The following is a 20,349-nucleotide window of genomic DNA, read 5'->3' on the forward strand; positions in this document are numbered from 1 at the left end:
AGAGGTTCTGGGACATCCAGAACTACAGAGCAAGACCCTGTCTCAAAGAAAGCCACCAGCTAAAACTGCCATAAGTATTTCTTGAGAGCATGCCACTGAAAACAATGGAAATGTGGCATAGTGACACACACTGCTTAGGGAATGATGGCGATAAACTCTATACATGTTCAGTAAAAGCACAATTTCCCTCCCAAAAATTCCTAACGATCAGGTGTGGGAACCTGTGGATGTGGAACCCGTGGGTGCAGAGTACTTAGAAGATGTTCTCCAATGTCAAAAGTTTAAGAGAAACTAATGGGAAGAAAGAGGAAGTCATAGTGAAAGGGACCTAGGTCGAACACTGAAAGCAACTGATAAAAAATGTATTAAAGGCTGGGAAGATAGTTCAGTGGGTGTAGTGTGTGCTGTGCACACATAAGGACCTGAGTTTGGCTCCCTAGAGCTCACATCCAAGTCAAGAATAGCTGTTGCAGACCCGTAATTTCAGCACTTGGAGGAGACAGGCAGACCCCAGGGGCTAGCTAGCCAGCCAACCTGGGCAATCAGTGAGCTAAAGACCTAAAGACAAGGTGGAGAAACATCAGAACAAGGACACCTGGATGGATATCATCCTCTGGCCTTCACGTGTGCTTGCACAGGTAAGCACACCTGCATATGGCACACTTATAAAAAGGCCCAGGGAGATGACTCAATCGCTAACTGTGCTATCCCTAAAAGTTTGACAACCCAAGTTTGATCCCAGGAGCCCACATAAAAAGTTGGATGTGGTGGCATGCATCCATAATCCCAGCATTTCTATGACAAGATGGGAGGCAGAGACAGGAGAATTGCCCAAAAGCTCATGGACCAGCGTGTTGGTCAGTTTTATAGCAACTTGACCCAAGTTAGAGCGATCTGGGGAGGACTCTCAATGGAGAAAATGCCTCTGTGGAACTGTTCATAGGCAGGCCTGCAGGGTATTTTCTTGATTGGCAATCAATGTGGGAGGGCCCATCTCACTGTGGGTGGGGCCATCCCTTAGCTGTCCTGAGTAGTATAAAAAAGCCATGGGGAGCAAGCCAGTAAGCAGCACTCTGTCATGACCTCTGCATCAGGTCCTGCCTCCAGGTTCCTGCCTTGAGTTCTGCTCTGACTTCTCTTGATGATAGACCGTGAAGCAGAAAGATAACATGAAATAAACCCTTTCCTCCCCAAGCTGCTTTTGGTCACAGCATTTTTTATCATAGTAACAGAAACTCTAACTAAGCAACAGCCAGCCTGGAGTATGCAATGCAGTTCTGTGGCCAAGACAAGAGACACCCCGCCTCAACAAGGCAAGAACTGACTCAGGAAATATGTCCTCTGACCTCCTAAACACACCCGTACATATGCACTGCACTACACACACACACACACACACACACACACACACACACACACACACACACACACACACAAACTAAATATATGTATAATTATAAATTCTGTTACACAATTAAATTTGCAAATTGTTGTTTATATAGAGGGGGAAAACAAGTGACAAACAGTCTAAGTAATACCAGAAACTATCAAGAGGCGAGAGAAAACCAAAGTGAGGACCCTGTGGAGACAGAAGTAGGCTCTTGTCCTTCCTGCTATCTGCTCTGGTTTGTCCCCTAAAGTTTCATTCTCTGGAAGCACAGCCCCCAGGGGAATGATGCTGAAAGGTTGTGGGACCTTTAAGAGGTGGGGTGTAGTGGGAGGCCATCAGGTCTTTGGGAGGCACCATCCCTGTCTCCTGGGACTGGATTGGGTACCTTGGGATTGGATTGATGGTTATAAAGAGCTCAGCTTTCTCAGGCAGCTCTTCTTGCTTCTTTCATTGTGTGACAACTCTCTCTGTGTCCCTGACTCTCTGTCTCTGTCTGTCACACACACACAAACACACACACACACACACACACACACACACACACACACATCCTCCACATGACATCCTTCGTATTATGATTTAGCATAAGGCCTTATCAGAAGCTAATGCCAGCGCTGGACTTCCAGACCTCCAAAACTGTGACCTAGATAAACCTTGCTCTGTTTTCTTTATTCAGAACCAGTTACAACACAAAATTAACTAAACTGGTTTCCTAAAAAAAATTCTCCTTCTGAGACATAGTAGTACACATCTGGAATCCTAGTACTTGGATGGCCAAGGCAGGAGGACCGTAAGTTCAAAGCTAGCCAAGAGGATGGCTAAGCTACACAGTGCACTCCTGTCTCAAACAACCCTCTGTATTCTCCAGCTTCCTCCTGCAAAGCCCGACTCTGCCCAGTTGGCTCCCTCTTTCATGCCCCTGGTATTCGGTGTCTGGTTGTCTCCTTCCTGAAGACCAAAGCATCCCAACAACAGCATGGACAGCCAGTTTCTACAGGGGATTCTGAGTCCAGGTGTCCACTGAGGTTGGACAAGCTGGGGTTGAGGGAAAACCCAGCAGGAAGCCAGAGCTCTGTGAATACCTCATTTGCCACCCCTGTTTGCCTCCTGTTTGGGTTGCCCCAGCCTCAGAAAAGTCCTCAGTGAAGAGTGGTGAGGCCATCTTCTGGGCTGAGTCTCAACGAGCCTACATCTGATAAGCACCTTTGGCTGGTCCCTAGGTGGAACGGGGTCGCATGCATGAGGTTCCCCTCCAGTTTTTACCAAGAAGCCACCGAGACCATCAGTCTTTAGGGTCATTGAACCTGCCGATGTAGTATGCAAGGACCGATTAATACAGGTTCTAGGCCAATTAACAGGCAACGCAAGCCCAGAATGCCTGACTACTTCTTGTCTGAGCCGGCGAGTCCTTTCTGCTGCTGCCACCTGCTCAGGGCCACCACACAGGGTAACAACAGATGAAAGACACCTTTTCTATGAATGCTGCTTCTAGCAGAACCTCAGCAATGACCAAGTGGCACAACTTTGCTGTTGATGTAAGATTTACTCCTGCCTCTTTGAGCCGGTACCTGAAGGCATAGGACCTGAGGGGAGGAGGCATCCAACAAGTACTCCTGAAAACAGAGAACAACCTCCGCTAGCAATAGGACCGAACCGTTTCCCCATCTTGAAGCCTTTGTGGGGGAGACCCAGAGGAAGCTGTCTGCTTGGTCCTACAACTCATGTCTGTGTGGTCCCGATGCTTTAAAACAATTTAAATAGGCAAGGTAGTCTGCTCCTAGCAGCCTGGGCCAGCCTCTGCATGTCAGCTGAGGAAGCCTGCGTGATTCTGTGTACCGTGTTGTATTGATGAGACAAAATACCTTGAGATGAGGTATTTAAAGAAGAAAGCAGGTTTATTTGGCCCACAGTTTTAGAGGTCAGAGGATACAGCACTAAGTCATAACATAAACAACAAAAAAAGGGCTGTACACAGAAGGGACCAAACGCAGAGCGTCTCACCTCATAGCAATAGTCTTGGTGAGAACTAACTTGCTCCGTGAGTCAATCATTTATCCCCATGACCTAACAATCTTCCACCTCTTCAAGGTTCCTTCCTTCAACATGTCCACACACACTATCAGAGGAGCCTTCCAATCAAACCACATCTAAACCACTGCACCAGCTGTTAGCAGACTCCCAAATCCTAGCCTGTGAAGATGGGCTTGTTCTCGTCTGTCCTATAGCAGCAGCAAAACAGGCTGGGCCATTCTCGTTGCCCATCTCCAGCTGCAGATGAGCAAAGCGTTAGCAGAAATCACAGTGGTCTGGGTATAAAGAGACAGTGTTCCAAGATGAGTTCAACGTGTGTGTTTCCTGTGGCTTTGGTTTCCTTGTCTATAAATAGAGACGGTCATAGCCCTTAAGATGGGGGTTTTAGGACCCAGGAGAAAATCTTTCTTAATGGAGTTCAAAGCCAACAGCAAGGACTGTTAAAGGCATTTGAATGTTCAGCTCAGCTTGCAAAAGCAACCATATACACAAAAGAGGCAGCAGACCCATCCCGCCCAGGAACATGGATATTCACAACACATTATTTTTATTATTGCTACTGTTTGGTCTCTTGTGAATAAAAAGTTTCAGATCTTTTCATATCTGCATCTGACATCTGTCCTTTCCTCAGTCAAATCTGACTTGGAATTGGTGGGAGAAAAATGCTGCTATGTAGGCTGAGAATATGGTGCTGTGGCAGTACATCTGCCCAGCACCTGCAAGGCCCTGGGTTCAGTTCCCTTTGCTGCTCAAAACAAATCTAAAATATCCCAACAAAACAGTACTGGAGATGGCAATGAAGTAAAGTGAAGTCACAAATACTGTATATGAAACACATGAGCAGTGCACCAGACACAGGAGACCTAATCCACCACCCTGGGTCTACACACAGAGACAGATCGCTTGGGGATTATCATCCCCTCTGTTACTGTTAATCATAAATCAGTGCTAAAGGCGTCCCATTTTGTTAAAACTAAAGGCGGGGCTAGAGTTTAACATTGCTCTTCTTGAAGGTCCATGACCTAAAGGTACATCCTGGATTTTCTGTCTCTAGTCCTATTATAGGGTAACTTTGAAGGACACTTTAGGGACTGTCTGCCTGTTAGTAAAAAAAAATCCATCTTTGTGATTCCTGGTAAAAATTTCCCTTTGCAAAAAGAGGTAACAACCAAGACGAGCAAGCCTGACCAACACTTAGTGTTAAGGGAAGAACAGACAGGCACCATACAAGACCCACCCGCCCCTGCCAGCCCTCCTTTATAACCAAACTTATAATACTCCAAAAATGCCTTTTGCTGCTGTTTCTGGACTTTTCTCAAGTAAATAACTAATGCCTCTCAAAAAACAAAAACACAACACAAAACAAAAAACCCACAACCAAATTTAGTAAGCACTCTCCTCCATTCAAAATGGATGAAGGAAGGTCAAATGTGCATACAAAATATACTCCATTTCAAAGTAGAAAATAAGGAGGTTCTAGAGCCTGGGAAGAGTGTAGGGAAAGAAAGGGTGGCAAGTAATGTTAAGAGGACTCAGGGGTGCAGCTGGATAGAAGGGGTGCCTTTTAACGGACCAGAGCACAGTAGAACAGCTATGGTCGACAGCAACTAATTGAATATTTCAAAACAGCTGACAGAGAGGATTTTTAACATTGCCCACACAAAGAAATGATATTCAGCTGAGTTGATGGATAGACCAATCACCCTGACATGATCGTTAACATTATGCCCCATAAATATGGACAATTATGTGTCAATTATAGAGAGGGCTCAGCAGGCAAAAGAGGACACCAATCAAGCCTGACAACCTGAGTTCCATCCCTGGGATTCTCATAGTGGAAAAGCAGACCAGACTCTTGCAGGTTGTCTTCTGTCTTACACCCATGCCACGGCGCATTGTGTGTGCCCACATACACATACGGGAGCACACGCACATAAAATAAATAAAATACAATTTTTAAAAAGTTAATGTATTAAATAGGAGGCGAGAGAGATGGCGCCGTGGTTAACAGCACGCACCGCTTTTGCAGAGCACCCAAATTCAGTTCCCAGAACTCATATCGGGCAGCTCACAACTGCTTGTAACTCTAGCTCACAGGGATCCAACATCCTCCTCTGGCCTTTGAAGGCACTTTGCACTCAGGTATACATAACATCCCCACCCTCACCCCGCACACATATCCACATAATAAAACAAGTAATAAAATCTTCTTAATGCATTAATAATAACCATAGTCAAAGAAGTTGTTGAGAAGTAAGGAAGACAGTTGAAAGCTGTCTTCTCCATTGGTCACAGGCCCAGCATCACGTGCCAACAGCTGCTCACTGGAAAGGAACTTCAAGGGGCAAGGGACTACCCTGTCCCTGCAGATGTTCTGGGGACAAAAGGAGGCTTCTTCGGGGAGTTGGTGCCATTTTAGCGACAGGCCAACTGTGCCTCATTAGGGAATAAAGGTGGGTGCCATTGCCTACCAGCTGTGGCTGCCATCCAGCTGGCCTGACTTTGTGGTCACTTCTTGTGGGCAGCAGCAGCCCACAGACACTAAAAGAAAACGGAAGTAGCCAGTCTCACCATGGAGACACGTTCTAGTTACTCTGCAGTGCCAACGGCCTGTGCTCACAGCCGTTCTCTTCAAAGATGCCTGACTCCCCTAATTGGTTCGGAAACACTAGCTTTTAGGGAGATGAAAGCTGACGGGCAGTTTCCAGAGTCAGTACGGGTGTGTGATCTTACCAACCCCACCGGGCTGGGCCTTTAGATCCACTGCTAGAGATGCATAAGAACCAGACAGGTGGTAACTGCCAAGAGCTTGCCATGGAAGTTCTGGACACACCACCACACCATAGCAACGCGTTAAGAGGCACACGGAATGTGATCTGTATTCCAGGGGCCATGCTTGAAGCTGTAGCAGCCTTGCTTTGAGATCTTAAGCAACCTGCCTCATCTCTGTTGGGAGGGCTTGATTTCTTCATCTCTCAAATGTGGAAGTCGGACCAGATGGTCTGTGAGGGCTTATTTTGAGTAGATATCATCTAATGCTCAATGATTCTAAATGCTAGCATATCTGTTTTAAGGATGTGCCATTTGTGTAGAAGGGAAAAAAGTCATATTCATGTACAGACATGTGACTCAGAAACATGGACCTCTACTTAAATGCTGCCCATGCCCAGCCTCTTAGGATTGCATCTGTCACCACACTGAGTTCTGTCCTAAGATGCCTGTGTCTACCCCTTCCCTCAGAAAGCCACACTCAAGGACCCAGCTCTGTCTGCTCTGCAATCTGGTTTGTCCCCTGGTATCCTGGACTTCTGTCTCTGAACCCATCAACGTGGCACCCAGAAGTCAGAGTTTATCAGCACTCACCCTAGGTGGGCTCCAGTAGAACTATCCTGGTCCCTCTGCTAAGAAATGGGCACATTCAGTTGTTCCACTCCACATGACACCCCAGACACACAGTCCATTTCAACTTAGGGACACCCAACAATGGTCCTGTGCCTCACATGTCCCACATTGCCACAAGCTCGCCTTGAACTCTTCCTAGCTCTCAGCATACACATTGGTGCCTGTTTTCTCTGCTAATCCCCCCCACCCCCCTCAGCCCGCAAGCAGACCCAGCAGGATCTCTCTATCATCCCACAGTCTGATCCTGGGCATCCTTTACTTGGTTATAACATGATGATCTAGCCGGTGGTCCTTCCAGCAGTAACTCCCCAAGGATGGCCCTCTGTACTGGCAGCATAAATGTCCTTTGGGAGGTAGCTCGAAATGCAGAGTCCTGGTTTGCTCCAGCATTGGATCTGTGGGTCAAAGACCCCCTGGACCATTCAAACACCTGCTTATCATTACAAAGCCCCCTTATGCATAGTCTTGGGAGGTCAAGGGTCCCAGTTAGGGGACACTCTTGGATAGCACGTACTGTATTGCCTTCTCCTGGTCCTAATTTAGGCTTCTGGGAAGAACACTAAAATCAGGGGTGCCAGCAAGGAAGTGGCTCAGGAGGATTCCATGCAGAGAATGAGTAGGCTTGCCATAGGAACTGGACCTCATAGCTGCAGAGAGCCTCAGCAGCGAGGGCCACACAATCTCTAGGCTAAGAGGTGGGTCATAGGAAAGGTGACCTTTAGCATCCAGGTTCAAAGGTCAGCAGAACAAGGCTTTCTATCTCAGAAAAGCTTCCGCCACCAAACTGAAAGGAGGCACCAGCCGAGCTGGAAGACCAGTTAGGTATCACTGGTGGCTAACTACCATCTGGGAAGCTAAGACACCCAAAGCCCGCCCCACCCCTTACCTTCCTGTAATGCAGAGATTTATAGTACTTCCCTAGATCTTGCACCTTAGAACTTTCCTGGTAAATCTGGGGCATGAGGGGAGATGCCAGATGGGCAGGAAGAAGCCATGCTTTATATTTAGAAAAAAGTTACAAGAAGAACGTTATAAGAAGTGTAAATAAATCCACATCAGCTCTCTTCTCCATTACATGCCTTCAACTACCTGTCCCAGGTGAGCCTCCCCTCTACAAACACTCCTTCTTCCCATTTTCCACACAACTCCCCACCTCCACCCCAGCCCCACCTCCAAACCTATCATTGATTTGGCCCATACCTCCCCTTCCTGCTCCTGTCTGGGGCACATGAGCAGTGCCTCCTGGCACGAGGTCCACAGGCATTCCAGACTCAGCAGGTAGAACCCACGGCCCACAGGGGGTTCAGAACATCCTCTCTGTGCTATTGAAGGCATTTTCACGATACACAGAAAGAGCGGGTCAAGCATACTTCTGCAGAAGTGGTTCTTACCATGGGTGGGTAGTTAGTTGGTCCTTAAGGGGAGCCGCTATGGAAGACACCCGGGGCTGGTCTGAAGCCTCAGGCTCAAGACCGGGCTCCCGGCAGCTTGTTCTGCATGGTACCCTCTGGGGAAAGTGAGGCTAAAGCAAGCAGCTGCCCCAGGGCTGGCGCTCTGAGCACCCTGGGGGATGTTCCTGTGGCTTTTCTCAGCTGCCCCAGGGCTGGCGCTCTGAGCACCCTGGGGGATGTTCCTGTGCCTTTTCTCAACACTGTCATTACTGTTCTTTCTCAATGAACCCACCTCATTGCACAGTTCCTCCCAAATCTGCTCCGGTGCCTGTTGGGAAATCAACAACTCATGCAGGCCTTTCCAGATACGATTTCTAGAGGACTTCTTTTTTTTTTCCCCCCTCCCTTTTCTCAGAAAAAAAAAAATTTTGGCTGAGGTCACAGCATACAATGGCCAAGCCTATGTCACTGACCAGATGACTCCCACCCCTAGGCCTGATAACAAGGGCACCTTTGTCTACTGAATTTTAGGCAGGACTCCCTGGGCCTGCCTTATCCCTGCTGGGAGAAGTTACAGCCAACTTCTTCCCAAACCTAAGTCAGGGTTCTGGCCAGGGCCCTGGCTCCAGCTGTGTGAACCCAAGGCCTGATAAAAGCCAGCACGAAAAGAATGGAGAATTTCTAGAAAGGATCATTGTGTGAAACTCTTCTCTGGCCTTGGCCTTCAATCTATACTCACCACTATGGAGGCTGTAAGTGAAGACAGGGCTGGATCCAGGAACAATACTGTATCCACCACCTAAATAGGTTTGGTAGAGACCTGGATCCCCAGTGAATCTGATGTTCCATTTAGAAGCTTTCTGGAAGTTGGGGAATCAGCTCCATGGGGTAAAAGCTCCATTGAGCTAGCATAAGAACCGAATTTTGGATCCCCAGAACTCAAGAAAGCCAGATACACATGGTAGATATAGCTATATGTTTAACCACAGCGGTTCTAAGCAAGATAGAAGACATACAGCAGAATCCCTGGAAGCTGGACCAGGTAGCCTGAGGGATGGCATGACTAACAAGAGATGCCATTTATTTTATTTGTTTGTTTTTTTTTTTGAGACAGGGTTTTTCTGTGGAGCTTTGGAGCTCGCTCTGTAGACACATGTACACACAGGACCAAGGTGCTTCCCTGCTCTTGGAAGTGGCTCCTACCCACTATTGCTAGAAGCAAAACTGTATTTGGACCTGGATGGACAATTTCTAGTTCTTCAAGCTTCGTGGAATCCCAATGGCCATGGAGGCTGTCGTAGCCCACGGCTTCTGGATCTTAGCAAAGAGGGCACAGTTTTAAGGCTGTTCAACCAACAGCTATCATGAGGACCATCTTGGCTCCACGTTACACGGAGAGGCAGATACATCCACAAGCAACAGCACACCACTGACCACACAGAGTAATAGCTGCCCCTGCAAATCCACTATGGCTGCCGTCTCGTGGCCAGATACCTCTCTGAGCCACTGTAAACCAGGAAACATGCTCTGATCTGGGCTACGCAGAACACATTAGTCCTGAAGACTTTCTTCTTCAGGATTCCCCTAAGCTAATCTCTCAAGATCTGAAAGACTCGGGGATAATATGGTTATCCATAACAGAGTAATAGATTCTGAGTTTCATTTGAGAAGCCACTTGAGTTTTGTTTTATTAATGGTCCTCTTTTCCTAAGGGTTGGCAGTGAGAAATAAACTAATGAGCTCTCCATTTGGCATCTATAATCGGGTAGATGTCTACATCCGTTCCATAGGTAAAAAGGAAAGATTGCAGGGAGCTCATGATTGAAAAGCAAAATACTGGGAATCATTTCCATAGAGCCAGATATGGCTGACCCACAAGATATTACTCTTGGTTTCAGTCGGGTTGAGAACTATCAACCAAAATAGGCCACTTTGCTGTAGGCCCTCATCCTCTGCAGGATGAATCGGGTTGTGTTATAATGATAATTAATAAGAAGGAACATCTGGCTATGGTGATGACTCACTTTTCCTAAATGCTTCATAGTCATGAAGGGAGAAATTATTCACCCTCCTGCAGTCTCCAGGGTGCAGGGTCTCAGGCATCCTCTCCCTCACATGTGGCCCCTGGGTTACATGATCAATCAACCAGCTAATAGTGACTAATTACCCTTTCCTGATGCTACAGAAGATGCAAGCACTATTTCAGTAGGGCCCAACTCTTAAAATTTGGAAGATACAGATAAGTCCCAACCGGGGGCGGGGTTGGGGGAAGGGAGAAACAGCTTTCAAGACAAACTGTAGCCATGCCAAAAGGCTAAGTCTGGAGACAATAAGTGCTTTCAGAATCCAGGGAGGGCGGGATCCCTGTGGGCTGGGAGGATGAAGGGAAGTTTCTGAGAAGATAAAGACTTTGCCCCACAGCAGGGATAAAAAGGAAAGGCTTAACCGGAGTGCCAGGGACATGATGTAAGAAGCACAAAGCAGCTGGGTATCCAATGAGATGAAGGCAGTGGGGGAAAGTGAAGTGGGTTCCAAAGGGAACAGGAAAAGCCAGAACCAGAACCCAGGGATCCAAGCTGGGATGGGAACCAGTTTAGGGGTGAGGTGTAGAGTTTGTTGGCTCTAGACCCAAGTTCAAAGTGTGTTACTAGAACTTGAAGGCTGTCCACCTGCTGTGTTCCATGTGGGCAGTGGAGGTCAGTCTGGCCCTTGACAGGTGGGGCTGGTAGTATATGGAGACAGAGTGGCCCAGTCCTATAGGTGGATTCAGGGTTCATAAGGGAAGATGCGGGGAGCTGAACTTGAGACAAAGGAGAGAGAACAAATCCTCTCCTGACCCATGCTCTTTGAACTCAAATCCTCCTCCCCTATCCCCTTTATTGGTGTACACTGTCCCCAAAACCCTTCTCCAAGACTCTTAGAGGCAAGAGCGAGGTTCGTATCCCTTCTTCCTCTCTCCTCACTCAGGACCCAACGCTCAGGGCGACACAGGGGACTTACACATTCTAGTTCTGACAGTGTCTCACACATCAAACAAGGAAGGGATTCCAGCAGGCCATGATTTATCCTTCTTGTCTAAGAAGACTCCCTGATACCAAGAGGGCCTGACCCCGGCTTATCTTGGCAAGAGGATGATAGACTATGAACTGAATGATCCGAGGCCCAGGGGGAGCTGGTAAGTCCTGAGCTCGAAGAGAAGACGCTAAGATGAGCTGCCATTGGACAGAGGAAACACAGCCACAAGGAAGGGCAGGCTCCAGGCCTAAGGGTGTGCAGGGCAGAGGTTGAGGGGCAGGCAGCCAAGCTCCTGGATGCAGCGTATAGAGCGTTCTAGGCATCCACACCACAAAAGATTCCCAGTACTGAGTGAACACATCAGAAATGGTGTTCAGTTTTAGGAACCCTCTGATAGCTGGAGGTATCTGATAGCTGGAGATAGATTGGTGGGTACAGGAGACTGAGACTAAGCCTGACTGACTGCCTGAGTCAGGTCCTCACAATTCTAAGGGGTTTCCCAGCTCAGTGTCTCCCAGCTTCAGTCATTCTGAGTCTGCTGCTACAATGTCACACCCCTGTGCCATAGCAACACTGTTATTTATTTATTTTGTTTAAAGCAATGCCGGGCATGGACATGTTAAGCAAGCACTCCACTCCTGAGCAATAACCCTGGCCTACTCCAAATTTTTGAACTAATAGCCGACTTAAATTAAGCCTAGGTCTAAGTAATAACATCTGAAAAATCATGGGTATGATTTGGTGGTTTTATTTTTTTTTACTATCATACATGAAAATAAATATAACTTAAAAGCTGTCATCTCAACGTGATCTAAAATTACCTTCTGGATCCTTCATTGTAAGCTCAGTGCATGTTAGGAAACACTCAGGTTGCGTAGACAAGCAGGATGGCTCATTTAGGAAATGGTTTCAGGTTGCTTTTGTAATCCTAGAAAACCAAACCTGAATTCCCTGAAGACACACAGCTCTGAATCACTGTGTGTCTAAGTAAAAGGGGCAGTGAAGAGTAATGCCAGTGAGGCCCATGATAAGGGTGCCGGAAGCTGCTCCGGGGAAGGCAGTCAACTTGCCATGACTCACTATTGAGTTAGCAAAAAAGAAGAAAAGAAAGAAGGAAACACTTGCTCAATCTTGGAAGAGACAAAGACAATTGGAGAACCCACTCAGGAACCACACAGTCAGCAGAAGAGCGGAGAAAGAAGTCTTTCAGAGCAAGGATGGGCTGTGGAAGGGAAACAGCATTTACGCCTTCCCCACCTGCTCCCTGAGTCGAGATGCGTGCTATGCCTTCATCAGTCCCTGTCTCTAACTTGAGGGATGAGATTAGCAGTGATCTGACCTCCCCCAGTTGTCAGCCTCTGGACACACATGTATCAAGGGCCTACCCTTCCCTCTGCACCCACCATTGAAGCCTAGAAGTTCCTAGGAAACCAGGGAGCAGGGAACACAGGAAGATGCGAGAAGCTTGGGCAGGTTGCTCACCTGTTCTGAAAGCTGCTGTGAAATTGAAATTGGGAACTGGACAGGAGTGTGTATGTGCTATGGAAACCATGGGTTAGTCACTAGAAAGGCAGACAACCGTCTTGCAAGCAGAAAAAGGTGCAGAGGTCAATAGGAGTCCACATGTTCCGTCTGGAGGTACATGGGACATGCGTGCTGCATACTAGCACAGGATCTGCCTGGTATAAGAATGAGAAGAAGCCGGGCGGTGGTGGCGCACGCCTTTAATCCCAGCACTTGGGAGGCAGAGGCAGGCGGATCTCTGTGAGTTCGAGGCCAGCCTGGTCTCCAAAGCGAGTTCCAGGAAAGGCGCAAAGCTACACAGAGAAACCCTGTCTCGAAAAAACCAAAAAAAAAAAAAAAAAAAAAAAAAGAACAAGAAGAAAGGAGGCTGGGATGGTGGGGAGAGGTGACGCTGGATGAGGAAATGCTGAGCTGAGAGCCTAAAGGAAGAGCACATCTCAGAAAATAATTTAGAAAAATCTCGGGAGACTCAGAAGTCGTGACCTCTGAAAGAGGAACAGAAAGTTGGAATGGAAAAACACAACTGAGACCAAAGGGATGACCCAAAGATGGAAATGGGTAAGTTGGGTCTCACAACAGGAACCAATGCTCACTCAAATCTGTATCAGTGGAGCGGGGGAGAAGTGCTGATATCAGAATATGAAATTCGGAACTGGGTGATGTAGCACATGTCTGGGAAGACTCAGGAGGTAGAGGCAGGAGGATTAGAAGCCCAGAGTCATCTTTGGCTACACTGTGAATTCCAAAACCCTGTTGTCTCAAAAAAGACAAGGAACAAACAAAAAAAATGCATGGGATTGGGAGTGTGGCTCAATTGGTAGAGCACCTGCCTAGCCAGCATGGAGTTGGAACTCCAGCACACATCTGGAATCCCAGCCCTCAGGAGGTAGAGGCAAAAGAATCATGAATTTCAGGTCATCCTTAAACATATTAAGAGTTATATTATATTGCATATAAATATATGTATGTGGTGTTTCTGTTTAACAAGCTGCAAATGGGACCCTCTTTCCCAAAACTTTTTAATCACAGACATACCCAAGCAAGTGTGCTAACATCTCAGGTATGACAGAAACAGGAAGGCTTATCTCAGGCATGCAAGGGAAGGCGCCAGCCACTTAGCCTCCAGGCACTGAGCGATAAATCTACCTCAGGAAGGCGACAATGGGGAAGCATCAACTCAAGTGTGAGTCATTTCTTGCTCTGTGTAGACAGTGAGCTGTGCTGAGTGGCAGATTTCCCACCTTAGGGATAAAGCCTATGGCTTCGACGCTCCATCTTCTCTTCAGGGATCCATCTCAGATCCAGACCACGGTAGCAGGAGGCAGTCCTATAATGATCACTTGGTTCCATCTTACCATTTTACAGATGGGGAAGTTGAGGGCCGGAGACCAGGAATGCACACCAAGTCTCCCAGGTCTCAAAACAGAGAGCCCTCCGGCCACCCTGAACTTGATGTGAACGTTACAATGTAACCCTCGAGGCTACAAAATGAGCTGTGGTCAGACCGCACGCACAACAGCGGCCAGCGCCTGGCTCAGGACCTTAGCACTCCTCGGGGAGAGGTGGAGCTGAAAGCCACTTTCCATTTATTTGTGGCCAAGAGGTCCGGGGAGGAAACATCTGTGAGTGACATCATGAACCCACTTGCTTTTCCCTGTGGCAAACCCTCTCCTATCTATTTTCCCTACGACCCAACACTCCAGCCAAACCAGAGGGCCTGGAAGATTCCGGGGCTTCTGGAAAGAACATCCTACAGAGATTTCCAGCGCGAGATGTTTGTGATCACACTGGGCTGGGGGCGGGAGTACAAGTCCAGCAGAAGCCCCACAAACCACTCACCCGGCCTCAGATATCTGCCTGCCCCAAACCCAAACCCAGCCTCTGGTCTCCAGCCAGTCACAGGAAAAAAGCACACACTCGGTTCCAATCCCATTCTTCCAGTCGCATAAGCTTGGAAAACCACTTCTCTAGATGAAACTGGTCTTTTTATTTATTTATTTTCCCCAGTACATACACATGAAAATACAAGCCAGCATGGTGGTACATAGTGGACTCTGCACCGAGTCTGGGGGCTAGCCTGGACTATACAGTAAATCTCTATGTCACAGAAGTGAATGGTGACCATTCTATCAGAGGGTAGGAAAGCTGGGAGAAATGAATTTGCTTTGCAATGCTTTCCACCAGCTGGGAAGCCTCTGTGTGACCGTTGTGAGCTGCTGTCAGCTCCGGGCATCGAGGCTCACTCACTGATGTCACTTGGGCCTTCCCAACAGGCTGTGAGGACCTCCCCAGTACATCACTGTCTAACCTTCCTGACACTGCCTAGGCTGACCAAAGGAGCAGGAGGAAGGACGTGGAAATGATGACACTGGGATTCAGAGGACTATGGCCACCTGCAAATCTCACAGGCATACGACTCTCTTAGCAAGCTGCTGGCTGAGCCCACGTGATGTTCCCTTTGGCAAATCCTTGTTCGACTGTTTCTCTACCAGGAAAACTCAAAGCTCTAGCCAGACAAGAGGGCCCAGAAGACACAGAGATTTCCAGCACAAGACGTGCATCGACTGCTTTTGGACCTCAAATAAGAGGTGCAGACCATCGTGCAAGGCCCTGCCACCCTTCCTGACATGGGCCATGCATGCTTTCACTTTTTTGCTGCAGGCACTTACCTCAAAAGGAGACAGGTTTGACAAGGAGACCCGGGGACTCAGTGCCCCGCCCACCACCACCACATTTCCCACCATTGGGTCAATCACTTCCACTGCCTGTGTTTTGCCAGGAGACCCGACGCATTTATCGCCCTTCAGGTGCTGCACAATGTCTGTTGCGGGCCAGGAAGCTGATAGACACCAGCTTATGTGATTCCCACAGAAACCTTGGGGGAATTCTTATTTTTCACTTCCTAGCGTGGGGTTTGAACCTGATGTTCTGTCTCTAAGCCTAGTACTGATTCCTCCTCACCCCAGGCTGCCCCTGAGTCCATGGACTGAACCTCTGCTGCCTCCCAAGGTAAACATTTTGGTTTGTAGAGGAAGCCAGGCAGCCAGTCCCCTCATTATCCATTACCCAAGGAAGGGGAGATGCTGATTGCTAGGAGGTAAGCTAGTTACCTGGGGGGCGGGGGAGGAAGCAGCAGGGGGAAGTGGACTGTTAAATCACAGCATATGCATTCCTACAACCAAGAGTTCTTACCAGCATCCAGGGTGAAACGTCTCCCAGGAGGTGTCCACTGAGCGCTGAGGAGCTGCGAGCTGTTTTGGTTTTTTTTTTTTTTTTGTTTTTTTTTTTTGTTTTTTTTTTTTTTTGGCTCTCAACAGAACTAGGAGCTCTAGTAGGCAGCGTCTACTGATTGACCAAAGCAAGAGGCAGAGAGGCAGCTAGAGACTAGGCTCCCACACTAACCCTCTAACCATGGGAGCCTCCTCCCCTCTGCACTGAATTCTGGAAGCCTAGAAAGGGACTGTCTCCTGGGAGGTGTACCCCCACCTGCTTAATTTCTCCACCCATTGCTGCTCTGGTTTGAGTGGCCTAGGACGAGCACTCATGGGCCACTTCTGAGCACAAAGAGAGTATTCTATTCAAATCGGTCTCCAGACACAGATGTGCATAAGAAATGCATGAGCGGGGGGGATGGAGCTCAGTTGGCCGAATGCCTGCCTAGCATACATGAAGCTCTAGGTTCAATTCCCAGAACTCATAAACTGGCCATGGTGATACATGCCTGTAGTTCCAGCACGCAGGAGGTAAAAGCAGAAGGACCAAGGAGTTCAAGTTGATCCTTGGTTAACATAATGAATTTAAGGCCAGCCTGGACTACATGAAACCCTGTTTTGTTTTTTTTTTGGGGGGGGGGTGTCGGTCAGGGATCAAGTAGGCTTCTTCCCAGACTCTGAGCAGTACTTGTCAGCTTATCTGGCATACAGACAGCTCTTTTTCTGGAATGACTCGTGCACCAAAAACTGGAGGAGTCTAGAGGGTGGAGACAGCACTGACCATGTGCCAGTCTGCTTCATAATGAGGAAGAGCTCTTATACACTTAATCCCCACCCCAATTCCCCAAAGCCCATAGAAATGAAATGGGCCAGGGAGACAAGGTCATTGGTAGCTTGACTGGAGTCTGTGAAACAGAGTTCTTGGGCCTTGGGTCGATTCTCCAAGTAATCCGTCTGGGAAGGACTCACATAGACTGTCTACTGAAGCAACCAAAGCCCTTAGCCAGAAAGGCAGCTGGAAGTGACCGAGTCATTGCGAAACAGCACCTGAGATACCAGCATGAGATCTGAAATCAGCATGTAGCTGGCCCTTGCCTAGACATTATAAAGTACCTGGAGGTGGTGGCACATGCCTTTAAACCCAGCACTCGGGAGGCAGAGGCAGGAGGACAGTTGGGGCTACACATAGAGAAACCCTGTCTCAAGAAAAAATTAAGGGTAGCACATTTTCATCTAAAGACTTCCAGCTCCTTGAATGCCTGGTTATCCTTGATAAGTTTGAGCAGCCCACCTGGTCCCTTGGAATGAGACTCAGTTCCCTGGCTGAGTTGCTAGGAACACAGACTGTTGGTCCCACAGGAAGGCAGTCAAGTGACTTTCTCTAAAGTGAGCTGAAGGTACCAATCTTGTTTGTTTTGTAGGTTTGAATACATCCCTAAGAGTTCTCACCTTGGAGACTTACTACCCAATGCAACGGTGCTAGGAATGGAGACCTTTAAGTACTAATTAGGTCATGAGGGTCCTGCCTTCATAGGTAGACTAGTGTTGCTATCTCAGGAGCGGCTTAGTCATTTTGAGGATGGGCTTGTTAACAAACACAAGTCTGGCCCCTTCTTGCATGTGACTCTCTTAGACTATATTGCCTTTCTGCCTTCCACTATGGGATGACACCCAAGAAGTCCCTCAACCAGATGTTGCCACCATGGTTTGGGATTTCCCTGACTCTACAACTATGTATCAAGTAAATTTCTAGTCTTTGTAACTTTCTTAGTCTGGTGTATTGTATTAGAGTGACACAAAACAGACTAAGATACCCATCCACAGACCATCAGTGAATCTACAGACAGAAGTGTTGAGTAATCAGTGGTCCTCCAAAAAGGGACCAAGGGTCTGGACAGGTGGCTCAGTGGTTAAGTGCATATACTATTCTTGCAGAGGACTTGCACTCCATTCCTAGCACCCATGTTGAGCAGCTCACAAAGATTTGAAAGTCCAGCTCCATAGGATCTGACTCTCTTCTGGCTTCCAAGGGTCGATGGCACTCAAGGGCACAATCCCAAATGCTGGGATAAATGGGCGTGCACCACACACCTAGCAGGAATAGACTCTTCAATATCGCTGTGGACATGGGTGCAGGGAGTTTTTCCGCACACACATTCCCACCCAAGTGCAATAATAATGACCACATACTGGCCTCAGGGATGGTGATTAGCAGAGGTGGGCGGGGACTGGAGCACACTGGAAAGCATACTGAAGAGCCAGCACTGGACAGCAGCCTGGGTGTAACCACAGCTTCTCATTTTGTGACAGAAGTTGGAACTCTGAATTTTTGTTCTTGAAATGTGCTGATTTTAAGATGTTGATAACCAACAGAAATGTATTTAAATAAAACCACCTGGGGGAGGGGCAAACAAAAATAAAATTACAACAAAGTCACAAATCTCACTGTTTTGTGCTTGGTTTTGCCCACTGGCCACCAGCTGTTGGCTATCTGTATACCTTGTTATTTGAAGAGGGGCTTTTGGTTTTAAAGAGCTGAATGCCACCAGGCGGCGGTGGCGCACGCCTTTAATCCCAGCACTCGAGAGGCAGAGCCAGGTTGGATCTCGAGGCCAGCCTGGTCTACAGAGCAAGATCCGGGACAGGAACCAAAACTACATGGAGAAATCTTGTCTCCAAAAAAAAAAAAGCTGAATGCCACTTCCCAGATCTGCTGCCAGGCAGCAGATCTGCCCATGCTGTCTAGTTTTCTGGCCAGGATCTCTTACCACTGATCCTAGTGGGTGCAGCTGAATGCTGGTTTCTGGGCTATCAGTGGGCACTTTCCAAGAATTCCACGTGTGGCCACCTCCACGCCTACCCCCAGAGACCTGCTCCCCACCCTGTACTAAGCTTTCCTCTGTGAGAAGCACAGGTACATTTTCTTGGACAGAAGAGACCCTGGAAAATCTGTCCTACTTGGCTTCTTACCCATGAGCAGAAGAGAATGTTCAGAGAGGTAGGTGTGTGAAGATGACCAACAGGTTAAGGATTTGAGCCTGGCAAAGCAGCCTGGGTGAGGGCAGATGCATGGAGAGCTGACACAGTCATTGTAGTGACCAGAGATTCACGTGAGGAGGAAGAGAAAGCCAGCACCTGGGGACATGGAGTCTGGTGAGAGGAGGGTGAGATTGGAGCCTCCCAGGAGGTGTGAGGAATTCACTCCTGCTGGCCTCAGGGTCATAGGAATGAGTGTCCGGGGCATACAGTGACAGTGACAGAGGTCTCCATGGGCTTGGGTCACAGATGTCTCAGTCCTGGGGGCCTGGGTACCACGGGTGTTATCTTACTCCTGTTTGCAGGTCAGGAGAGAGAAGAGAACAGCTCCATCCCTGTCACCAGACCAGTCACTTCCCAACTGGGCAGCTTCACCCTGTCTGTGCTTCTACATGGGCTTCCCCAAATGGTGCTGCACACTGACCCCACCCAAACCTGCCCTTCTCCCTCCTGGGGAGCCAGAGTTTCACTGGAAAGGGAATCCAGGAGGGAGGCCGGGCTTATTCGGTCACCACTCCACTTGAGGCCAGCAGCTTCCAAACTTTTATTTCTTTTGAAAGTCTGATAAGTGCCGGAAAAAAAAAAAAGCGTATTTTCCTTACTGAACTGAAATACACTGATCCTTGCTATGCGTAGGCACTAGGGCACTTTGTTTTCCATGCGTGACACTGACTGCATGCACTGTGTGGCATGGGACTCAAGGATCAAGATGCACTGATCCCCAGATGCAATCTCATTTTACTGAATCTTATCCTTTAGAGCTAGGTGGGGTAGTGACCATATCAGGCTTGTGACCAGCACTTGGAAGGCAGAGACAGAAGGATTGTTGATTCCAGTCTGGGCTGTATATTGAGACACCGTCAGAAAGAAATGGAGGGGATAGAAGGAGGGAGACAGACAGACAGACAGACAGACAGATTGATTGCAGGGTGCAGTAGCATGCACCTGTAGTTCTTCTAGCTATTTAGTAGGCTGAGGCAGGAAGATCACTCAAGTCTGGAAGTTCAAGAGCAGCCTGGGCAAAATAGTGGGACCAAATATCACACAAACAATAGAAAGAATAGGGTCTATGTCTTCAGACACATACCCTTGAAATATTTGCTATATGTCTGATATTATAGGAGAGGATACCAAAATGTGATATTCTAGCAATATAATTGTACTGTGTTGCACCATACTAAGAAATGAAATGCAAAGAGACCTCTGGCTTAGTCAGTATCCTCTAATACCAGCTCACCCTCTACCAACTATTGGAGAACAGAACTGCAGCCAGACATTTGTGAATGCTCGCAATTGGCAAAGCATGCTGTCCTTAGACATGTCACATCCCCATTGAGTCCCGAATCTG

General features: G+C 48.0%; 1 protein-coding gene across 4 annotated transcripts in view; it reads right to left on the reverse strand.

Moving 5' to 3' along the window:
• The window catches only part of Gas7 (growth arrest specific 7), a 233,017-nt gene that overhangs the window by 95,773 nt on the left and 116,895 nt on the right, over nucleotides 1-20,349 (reverse strand). The window lies entirely within an intron of this gene.

Source organism: Peromyscus californicus, unplaced genomic scaffold, assembly GCF_007827085.1.
Source record: "Peromyscus californicus insignis strain IS unplaced genomic scaffold, ASM782708v3 Scaffold_3__1_contigs__length_106647218, whole genome shotgun sequence".
NCBI classification, from domain to species: domain Eukaryota; kingdom Metazoa; phylum Chordata; class Mammalia; order Rodentia; family Cricetidae; genus Peromyscus; species Peromyscus californicus.